The sequence below is a fragment of the Triturus cristatus genome, chromosome 7, assembly GCF_964204655.1.
Source record: "Triturus cristatus chromosome 7, aTriCri1.1, whole genome shotgun sequence".
Lineage (NCBI taxonomy): Eukaryota > Metazoa > Chordata > Amphibia > Caudata > Salamandridae > Triturus > Triturus cristatus.
In genome coordinates this window covers 1,706,907,079-1,706,918,578 of record NC_140590.1, presented here as the reverse complement: position 1 = coordinate 1,706,918,578, position 11,500 = coordinate 1,706,907,079, and positions in this window count along the sequence as shown.

Below are 11,500 nucleotides of genomic sequence, written 5' to 3'. Positions count from 1 at the left end.
GCCAGGAAGGCAGAGAAACAGCCAGAAGAAAGCAGACCACAAGGAGTTGGCGGCACTCCCAGCACAGTGCCACAGAAAGGAAATACGGCATTCTCCACAGGCAAAGTGTGAAAGAAGGAACTCCAGCAGGCAGTTGGATGAATCTTAAAAGGAATATCCAGAAGTGCCCAGATGCTCCCAGCAGTGAGGATGATGCAGGATGACGAGGACAGCACAAGCCTCCACCGGCAGGTCACCTGAACAATCACACCGGAGTGCTGGAGGATGTCAAGGAGCTGGAGACTCCCAAAGAGGAGAAAGCAGAGAAAGGGGAGGTGAATGGCTGCCCCCTACGCAGGATCGCCGCCAGTGTTATAGTTCCAAACCAAAAGAAAGAAGACGCAGTGCAGGCAAGAACGTGCTTCTTTATTCCATTCACCCAGTCTCTTCAAGTGTTTTAGATCTCAACATTCTAACACAGGCTCTATCGGAACGTTCTAGGAGGAGGCGAGGAGGGGAAAGAGGAAAGTACCAACAGGACATGGGAAGAGGTAAATTTCAACAGTATAGCTCCAGCATATGTGTAACAAATCAACCCCACTGTCTCATACCTAGCTGCTGTACCCGACACACCTTCATGCGTCATTTTAACCTGGCACACATCGACAACACAATGACCACAGTCGGAGCAGAAATGACGATTGTGTGCATGATCAGACATAAGAGGATATGCAAAAAAGATCATCATTCATTGAGACAAACATTGCTGTGATTGTCAATGCATATCAACACATGTACATATGTACACATTGTAGGGTACAGAACATTGTCCTGCGTACACGACCATCAGTATCGTAAATGACATGTGAGGGAGACAGGCCAATCAACGAAATCACATACACAAACATCGCATGTGTAGTCACCAGTGGAGTAAATGGAACATTGGCATTGTGTGCACAATGATGTGCCATTGACCATGTGGGCACTGTGCACTGTTGATGTTTGCCAGATGGCCATTGCATGGCACCCAAATCGTGTTAGCTACCGCCTGGCCCTGGTGGTGTGTCACCAGCAATCCACAGTACCCAAGTGCGGTTTTGATAGGCATGGAGACATGCCCAAATGGCAGTTGGCATGCTCCGCCGCCCAAATCGCAGTAGCTACCGCCTGGCCCCTGCGGTGTGTCACCAGCAATCCACAATACACAAGTGCGGAAGTGATAGGCATGGAGACATGCCCAAATGGCGGTTGGCATGCTCCGCCGCCCAAATCGCGGTCGCTATCGCCTGGCCCCTGTGGTGTGTCACAGCCATGGAACATGCCATAACAGCCAATGGGAACCCTGATTGCGATGGCATGATGCAATTTTTGAATATCGCGGTAGGCATGCTCCGCCACCGCTAAGGCGGTCATTGGATGCATTTCAAAGAGGCACCAACACGGTAGCGCACACCGGGCCCCAGCAGTGTGTCACCGCCATTTAGCATCCCCTTACAGCCAGTGAGAACCCTTTATTGTGGTGGCATGAAGCAATTTTTTACATTCGTGGTAGGCGTGCTCCGCCACCATGAAGGCGGTCATTGGATGCATTTGGAAGATGCGGTAGCGCACACCGGGCCCTAGCCGTGTGCAAGCGCCATGGAGCATTCCCTTACAGCAAATGGAAACCCTGATTGCAGTGGTAGGATGCAATTTTTGAAAATCGCGGTAGGCGTGCTCCGCCACCGCGGAGGCGGTCATTGGATGCATTTGAAAGAGGCAGACCTGGACCACCAATTGACGCAGCTTGGCACCTTTGAAATGAACCCAGGGGGCTATATATGTGTGGGAGGTAGCCTAACATTTCCACTGCTCCCAGAGCCTGCTGCCAGAGACCCCTCACCTGCTGCTGCCTCCAGGGACTGCTGCCAGTGACCCCTCACCTGCGGTTGCCTCCAGGGACTGCGGACAGTGACCCCTCACCTGCTGTTATCTACAGGGACTGCTGCCAGTAACCACTTACCTGCTGCTGCCTCCAGGGACTACTGCCAGAGACCCCTCACCACCCAATTCCACCGCTGTTGTCTCATGTCCACAGTGATGGCAAGGACAGCGAAGATCCATGACAGTCCCTTCACGAGCGAGGAGCTGGAGTTCCTGGTGGACGAGGTGCTCACACAGTACCCAAGGCTTTATGGTGCCCCAAATGTCATGGTAGGTCCTCAACAGGAGGGGGGGAGTGAAGGGGGGGCACATATGTAGTTGGACTGATTCAGTATGTGCCTGAGAGTGTGGGGTTGTGTCATGCACTGCCTAACATGCTGTCTCCAAGGGGAAGGTGCGTGTACCCAAAGTTTTCCCTGCCTGCACATGTATGTATGAGTGACCTGTGTTGAGTTGTCAGCCATACAGTGACGCAGCATGTTGGTTATGCAGGAGTAAGGACAGTGATTGCTTGGCTGAATGGCTGTGAGTGACCCTGTTGTCCATCTCAGCGTGAGCCCAGCTGGCCTGCACAGTCCCCGCCCACAAGGACACCTGACTTCACTTACAGAGTGCTACATCTGTCTTTTCTTTTTGCACTCCAGCTATGAGCCATCTCAGCACTGTAGTTTGCACATGACCAGCCTTTTGATGTGGATATTTGATTTGTGGGATAAAGACCCTCAATGTGACATCCATGACACAGTATCTATTCACAGGGCAGGGACACTGAGGGCTGCGCAGTCTTGGAGTCAGTGAGTCTACCCCCAGACACAGGTTGATATGTGATGTATGGACTGGTGATGTGGGCGGGCTACATAGAGGTTTCAGTGCTGGCATCCCGCATGTGTGTGAGATGTGCAGGGACTGTGTTCCCCCTCACCCCTGCATGCATTTACATCAGCTTTTCCCATGCAGATGTACCATGTGAGATGTATTCTTGTTTCTGTTAGAGATATCTTGGGATCTGTGATGAGTTTTATTAGAAATGGGATTTCTGGCTGGCTAAGGCGTGCGCCAAAGCCAGGCAGAAACCACCACTCTAGTCAGGGCAAGGAAGTTACACACCAAAGATAACCCCAGCTCACCCCCTTGGTAGATTGGCACGAGGAGTCAGGCTTATCCCGGGGGCAATGTGTAAAGCATTTGCGCACGCACACAGCAACAACATCCCAGGCCCACCACAAAACAAACTCCACACAAGGTTATATATAAAAATAGCATGTGTCACGCCCTGCATTCAACTTTATTGTACAGACACACCCGCACCAACTCCCTCAAGAGGCACAAAAGCAGTGGGCAACTCGCTGACTGGGAGTGGATGGCCTGCACTACTGCCAGGATGTCAGCCCACAGGATAGGGTGACCAGAAGTCCCAGATTTCCCCAGACGGTCGCTGTTTTGGGAGAAGTGTCCCATGTCCCAACACTATCCCCAAATTAAGAAAATGTCCCAGTTTTTGTGTAGTGCCTAATTGTAGCAGAAACATTTCCTGGTTTTTTGTTTAGTGCCTGTATTTAGCATACCATTGGAGCCTTTGTTGCAGGGTAGCACAAAGGGAAATCCATTAGTGAGACATTTTCTCTGGATTTCCCTTCATTTTCTACAAGGGCTAGCCACCAGTGTGACCCTGCTCTGCCCTTGAATCGGAGCAAGCCTTGAATGTGCGCGCACATGTATGTGTGTATATATGCGCGCACACAGTTACACGTCTACTGTATATAGGCACATATTTACAAGCATACGAAAAAAACGGGACAGGCCAGATATAGAAGTAAGACTAAAGGCTTTAGTCCTACTTTTATTTCAAGCCCATCTCACTTTTTGATCCTGAAAATCTGGTCACCCTTCCAAAAGATGACCCTCTTAGCTGCCAGAACAGCAGGCCACAGGTGGAAAGCTACCACTATTGGGAACAACTAACACTGATGTTGGTAGTGATCATTTTGTGAACAGAGTGAACTCACTTTCATCAGTATCCCTTGCGAATTCAAAGCTAATTAGTTTTGGTTTCTCATGAGCGGCCAACTTATTGCCATGCAACAAACGGGCCTGATGTCACTCAATTCTTTAGAAAGACCTTTATCGTGTCTGTGTGCGTGTAAAGTGCTTCCCTGGTTATCCCCTTTCCTAAACTTGGACGTAGCATATACCTATCTAGAAGAGAGGTTGAGGTATGCTAAACACGAGCAATCTTTATGGTGCAGACAGAAAGTTCACTGGTGTGAACTAGAAGTGCAGTGTGGCCAGTCGACCCTAGCCCTGATGAAATTGCCGCAAATATATTAAGGCAATGAAACATGTTGGTTTTAAATGAGCAGACACACAGCACAGAATAAAGAGTTATACAGCTAGTGTAGTCACGCTCGGTTTTAACTTGGACGGACGTGGGTTCTGATCAGACCCCGTCTCTCCTATCTGGGTCGACACTGTTATTTTTGAACATAGATACAAATTAGCATTTAAGTTTCACTAATAGCACTATTTGATGGGATTGAGAAGAGGCTTTTGATTTATCCCTTTTTTTCCTTTCTGGGCGGCAGTTGCTTATGATGAGAACGTGAGGTAGCAGGCGAGCACCCTTCTGCGCATCTCCCATGGGGTTACTTCCGTGAGGCACTGCTGGTCCCTTTCTACCTTTTTCTACTACTGTTGTTCTTGAGTGGACACCATAAGTATATGGTTCCCTCTGCCTTTCCCTTCCTATATATATATTTTTTAGGAAAGGGGATAACCAGGGAAGCACTTTACACACACACAGACACGATAAAGGTCTTTCTAAAGAATTGAGTGACATCAGACCCGTTTGTTGCATGGCAAAAAGTTGGCCGCTCATGAGAAACCAAAACTAATTAGCTTTGAATTTGCAAGGGATACTGATGAAAGTGAGTTCACTCTGTTCACTTTTGTAGGGCAGGTCTTATTTTGTGTATAGTCTATGAGTGGGGGGCGACCAGCCTATTTACCCCCTAAGCCCTGTATTGTTGACAGTGATCATTTTGTGCCAACAGTTGGGCCATTTTTCCGCACACCTTTCTCTAAGATGGCCCCGAAACCTTCTCTACCTGGTGCATCTGTAAATAGAGGTAGGTCCAGGCTGCCCGCCCAGGGAGCCCTCCAAATTACTGAGCCGTTAAAATTGGCCAGGAACTCCTCCCAGATGACCAGGTCCTGTCTCATTCCTTTGCTTAGTTTCACCATGTGGTGCTTCTTTTTTACCATGGCAGTGGCCCTGGCTATCCTTCTGGCAAATACCCTACCCGCTGGGTTGACCCTGGCCACAAAGTTCAGTTTCCCCAGGATGCATTGGTTGGATTCCAAGGTGGCCTTGTCCTGCCCACCGCTGACTGGATTTATTGTGCTAGGTCCCTGACCTTGTCTGTCGGAAGTCTGAACTCCCCAGCGATGGTATCAAGCTCAATCCCCAGAAAAGTTACGACCTGCGCCAGACCCACCGTCTTATCAGGCATGGGGGGACCACCAAGTGACTAGCCAATTTCACAAAGTCAGCAAGGGCCTGCTTACAGTCCTGCATGCCATCACTTCCTATGAACAGGAAGTCATCTAGGTAATGGGTCACCCCTTCCATCCCGTAGGTGTCCTGGAGAGACCACTGCAGAAAGCAACTGAACACCTAAAAATATGCACAGGACAGCGCAACCCATGGGCATGCATTTGTCGTAAAATGACTTGCCCTCCAGCTTGAAACCCAGCAGGTGATGGCTGCTCGGGTTGACTGGTAGCAAGCGAAAGAGAGATTTGATGCCTGCCTTGGCTAACCAGGCCTCTTTGCCCCGCCCTCCTGACTAAGTCCAATGCCACGTCCAGAGTATAATACGACATGGAGCAGGTGCCGTCCTCCAGCCCATGGTTAACTGATGCCCCTTCTGGGTATGAGGTGGTGAATGAGTCAAAAAGCCCCTGGTTCCTTCTTAGGCACCACCCCCAGAATGAGACCACAAAGTTGAGGCGTCAAGGGTGAGGCACCACCGGCGTTGGTGAAAAAGAGGACGCTAGGTGTGTGGGCGGGGGGGGGAGTTTGAGGAACTTATACCACTCCCTTTCCTCCACCTGGGCCAGACAGGACAAGCGGTACCCTCAAAGGGGTCTTGTGACGCTGGGCAGTCCCATGTGCCATCCTGTGGCACTGAAGGGGCCCCCTACGTGGATGTCAGGCAGCCCCCCCCCCAGAGTTAATATGGAGCAAACCAATTGTAAGTAAATGGGGCTCCAACCCCTTTACTATATACACAATACCCCTTGCAACAAACCGCGCATGCCGGCTGTTTGGTGATGCCTAAATAGTAGCTCTGTGAATGTAAGCTGTGGATGGATAGAAATCATTTAATGAAAGGATTCAAATGAAGCTATGCACCAGTAAAGGGACAAGCACACTAAGAGGAAGGAGAACCATGGAAAAAGCAAGCAAACGAGATTGCCGTGGAATTTGCTTGTTCAGCTTTTCATTTCCGGTAGATTTGTTTTATTTTGACTTGTATGCTCTCCTTCATCTTGCAACTATGGTCACTAGAAACAAAACATTCAAGACCCTACCTTGAAGGGTCACTTCTGGGTAAAACCAGTGGTGCAGGAACAATTGTGTGGGTGTTACCATAAATGTTACTTCACTGAACTCAGGTTGTGAAAGATCCAAGAGTCACACAAAGAACAAGCGTAGCACGAGAGCCACATTTATTCGGCAAGAGAGTGGTATGGGTGTAGTATGTAGCTTATGGTGCATTTTGGAACACGCCTTCTTAATTACTAAAGCGTGGGGTGGTAACTCATTGTCATTTTACAGACAGTACATTCTCCAGTATATAGGTATTTAATTTCTGTGTGTTAGAAAAAATGACTTCTCGCAGCCTTTCCTTTCTTGTAAATAAAGAGTCAGGGTGGGTTTTTTTGTTACACAATCCTCTCACTTTGCATTCAGAGAAAGAAAAGTAAGCACCAAATTCAATGCGAGAGGTGTGTCCGAAAGAGCGACTTTGTAGTGGAGCCCTTTGCAGTGACCGGTTTTGTGTGGGCACTGGCCCTGCTGCTGCAGATGACAGAGTGAGCACCCGCAGATGACTGAGAGGCCAGCAGATGGCAAGAGAGAGTGTGAGGGTGGGTGGGGGGGCGGGCCAAGCCAGAGGAGAGACTGACCTCAGTATGTGAAATCAAATTAGTTTGATCCGAGGTTAATAGAGGAGACAAATAGCACCGCAGATGCCCTGGCAGGTAACAGATGGGAGGCAGCGTGATCTACTAGTGACCTAATAGTGTGCTGGGAGATGGAGTGGTAGGCCCTAGGTGACTACAAGAGCCCAGGTGGTAGCAGCCATAGTGTCCCACAGAGAGTGCTGATCCCACCCAAACGAAGACTTGCGAGGAGATGGGGGGGAACAACAATCTGCACTCCAGTGGACACTAGGCCCCATAAAGGCTGTGAAAAAGTATTTGGCCTCTCCCTGGTGCAGCCTGAGCTCCAGTTGGGCACTCGCCAGATGCACGGGAAGGCGATTGAAGCACTACAAGTACAGGTATGGACTATTGTGAAGGGCCCTCTAGGCCCTCGTCTGTAAAACAGATGTCCTGTTGGACGGGTATGCATCCCAGTTTGTGGACTGTGGTGACCCACCAGAGCCAAAGTGGGACTGGGGGAGTGCACACAAGACCCGAGCATAATGAGGCCTACTAACATATGCTGAGCGCTTTCCTCCAAGTCTGCTATACAACGGATATATACTGCTGAATGGTATAAGAGGGCAAGGTGGGCATAATCACAACCAACTTAAGCGGGCAACACAGATATGACTTTGCATGACAAACTGCCAGCTCTCAAAACACACTGCATTAAAGAGACAGGATATCAGATAATGCAATCTCAGAACGGAAGTCTGGGAGGCTTGCGAAGCGTAGAAATCATGCTATCATGGTGTGTACTTCCCCCTACGCTAAAGATCATGCAGCATGTGCTACCACAAATCTGAATGTCTTCCCTCTCAACTGGTAGGTGTTAAACCATGAGTGGGATGGTAAAAAAAGGGCAAAACTGAAAGGCAGACAAGGAGCTTTACAGTGTGACAGAGGCAGACAGGGGCAAATAGGAGTACCAAGATACACAACAGAGGGAGCACATGTGAAAAGAAGCAACGGCCTCAATGCGAACATGGGGAAAGCGGGCCAATCAAATGCTTTGAATCCCGGCATGCTACCGAGGCACTGCAGGACACTCCAATAGACCTTTAGTAGGACTGACATGCAGGATGAGACCACGCTGGAAGCCACTCTAATGGCTATGCAGCAGAGCCTCCCGTACATTGATGGGAAAATAGATTCCCTCAACCTGCACATGCACCACTTGGCAGCAAAATTAGACTAGCAATCAACCTTCCTCATAGCGTTGGAGAAGAGGATATCCATGGGTAGTATGAAATACAATCTGTGGTGCTAAATACCTGGACATGGAAAAACTCCTAGCTGTTATGTTGCCAGAAAACAAGGATTTAGAGGCGCAGTCACAGCGGAACAATTTGCGCATTCTTGGAGTCCTGAATATTACAAACAAGGGAAAAATTGTGGGGAACAAATGCTTATCACGCTCTTAGGGCCCAAAACTCTGCCACAGCTACTGGTGGTAGAGCATGCACACAGATAGCTTATGGCAAAGCCGCCTCCTGGGACACCGTCACACCCAGTCACAGAGAAATTGTTGAACTATTGGGAAGGCAATGCAGTATTCAGGCTGGTGCAAGAAAAGACAGATCTACCAAGGCAATCAAACAGCTTTCCACCCAGAATACACGGCGGCGGTACAAGCAGCACAAAAAGAGTTTTATCCCATCAAGAAGCAATTGCAAAAGGGGAGAATTCATTAAGCCACACTCTACCCAGGGCACCTCTGCGTCAAGCACAGTGGCAAACAGAAATTTTTCGCAAATCCAAAAGCAGCCCAGGGGTTTCTCAAGACAGTCACCACATGAAAATGAGATCAGCCTAGAGAGGACAGCGACGGGTAGGGCATATAGCGCAAAGTGCAAGTATAAACAGGGCAGTGTCATGTCTGAAATGCTAAGCATGGCGGGCCAGGGCTTTGCATAGAGCTGAATGGCATGCACGATATGCTTCCTGGCCTCCACCGACCAACAGGAGGGTAACTGGGAACCTGGCATAATATGCATTCTATTTTGTAATGTGTTTATTTTTGAAGTTACTAGGAATGGGGAATGACTTTTGCGAGGTTGAGATGCTGAAATAACCACTATCAATAAGGGGACCCCTGGGTTAGGATGTAGGTAGAGAAGCAGGGGGGGGAGGAAAGACAGCCAAAACACACAAAGGAAAACCTCTACCTATACCAATTTAAAGTATGCTATACGTCATATGTTTTATAGACCACTCTGGCTGGACCAACAGCTTAAATATTCACACCATTCAGGACAGTGTAGACATTGCTTGATTTTTTTTTCTTCGTCTTTTCAACACAAATATATTAGACCATTAACAAATAAATATCCTAGCTAAAAAATAGTAACATTAGACCCCAGTGCAACCTTCCACTCACCAACATACAATCAACTTCAGGCTCAAAAATCCTCATGCGAAACCACAAATATATACACATCACATACATCAAGAGAGCATAATATGCACCAAGTCCCCTCACAGTGTGTACCAATACAAAAAAAGATTCTCTCAACTGAGAAATACAAAACCCACAAATTTGTTTTACAATTAATGTGACATTACAAAAGAACCTTCAGAATAAAAGTAATTAAACAGAAGTGCTTTCACATCTAAGGAAGACTTTAAAAAAAAAAAATCCATCAGTTTTCAAAGACAAGTAAATCCGATGTATTCATGGAGGGAACTGACTCACAGCGCAGACCCGCGCTTCGGTGAAACACCTTTCTTCTGGGCATCACCTTCAGGGCGCATATGGTATATATTCGACAGAAAAGGCAATGGGACCCATCTTGCTAAGATTGGAAGATGCTGATAAAGGGGCAACAATCATTAGAGCAGAAAACAAGGACTGCTACTTGTTTTCAGAAAGTATTGGGAAATGTTTACGAAGCTCTAGGTGTTACGATTCCTCAAGTAGTAAATGGAAACGCGAGACGTATTCAAGATGAAGGTGGTTTAAAATCGAGCTGCAATGTGCGGTGGTTAGTCTTCAGAGCTGTAATTGCAGAGGCAGGGGCGTAACCAAGTCCCCACAGTGCAGGGGGCCCCAAGCTCCAAGGGGCCCCCTCAGCACTGTACTTCAGCCAGGGAGCTCCTGATAGTCTGGAAGGGGGCCCCTTCATGTACCTTGCTGGGGGGCCCCCTCAATTATCGTTACCCCACTGTGCAGAGGCAGGCTCCACCAAGGTCCTCCTTTCTAACGCACTGTGAGTAAATATAATTGTCTATTTTTAGCTAGGATATTTGAGAATTGTCTAATATATTTGTATTGAAAAGATGAAAATAATAAATTAAGCAATGTCTACACTGTCCTGAATGATGTGATTATTTGAGCTGTTGGTCTAGTCAGAGTGTTCTATAAAACATGGCGTATAGCATACTTCAAATTGGTATAGGTAGAGTGTTTCCTTTGTTCGTTTTGGCTGGGATGCTGTAATAGCTGGGAGAGGGATGAACATTTTTGGTTTGCATGGTCACCTATGTGCTGCCTCCTCCACTAATCCCAGGACCAAATATATGCTACCTACCGGGTCATATGACATAACTCAACAGCTGGGGAATGTATGACAACCCAGAGGACAAGTGACACTCACTTGCAATGTACAGAGGCTGAATAACCCGCATAAGGCAGCCATAAAATTCAAATTGCCTTTTTACAGGAGACTCATTTGACGGGTAGTACAGAACAGACCACTGTCTCTAGGTGGGCAGTATAGAGATTGACGCCGTACTCTCGTCTTAATTTAGATTGATTATGATACTGGTAATACTGGGGGTGCCATTCATGGTGACCCACTCGGTTGCCAATCAATAAGACCATCTCGTGAATTCACAGGGAAGTTTATGGGGTACCCCTCTCACTCAAGTCAATACCTATCGTACCAATGAGGATGATCCAGCGTTCTTCATGACCTTAAGGCTCCACTTACACTGTCACATGTTATCTAGAGAGGTGGTCTCAACACTTCTCCAGATCCCACTGCAGACTCACCAGCACTGACAGGCATGGAAAGCAATCTGCTGGTGTCATACGCAAAGGCCTCCAGGAATATAGGCTGGAGGACATGGCGGTTGGAACTCCCAACGTTGCAGGAGGGTACATTTACATTGTCGGTCTACAGGTCATGGATCCAGACTGATATTCTGGGAGGTGTGCGCTTGGGTGGAAGAAATTGCACACATGCCCAAAATGCTATTGGACCACGCTCCGATGAAGTGGTGTCTGGTGATTCCCACAATAGTTCATGTCCCATACATGGACTCCATATTACGGGTTGCCTTAGATCAACTCTCATTGAATACTATGTACATAATGTTGAGAGTAGCTGGGAAAGATACATGAGAGGCATCCAAAGCCACAATTAGGAGCATTTGCATCAGCACA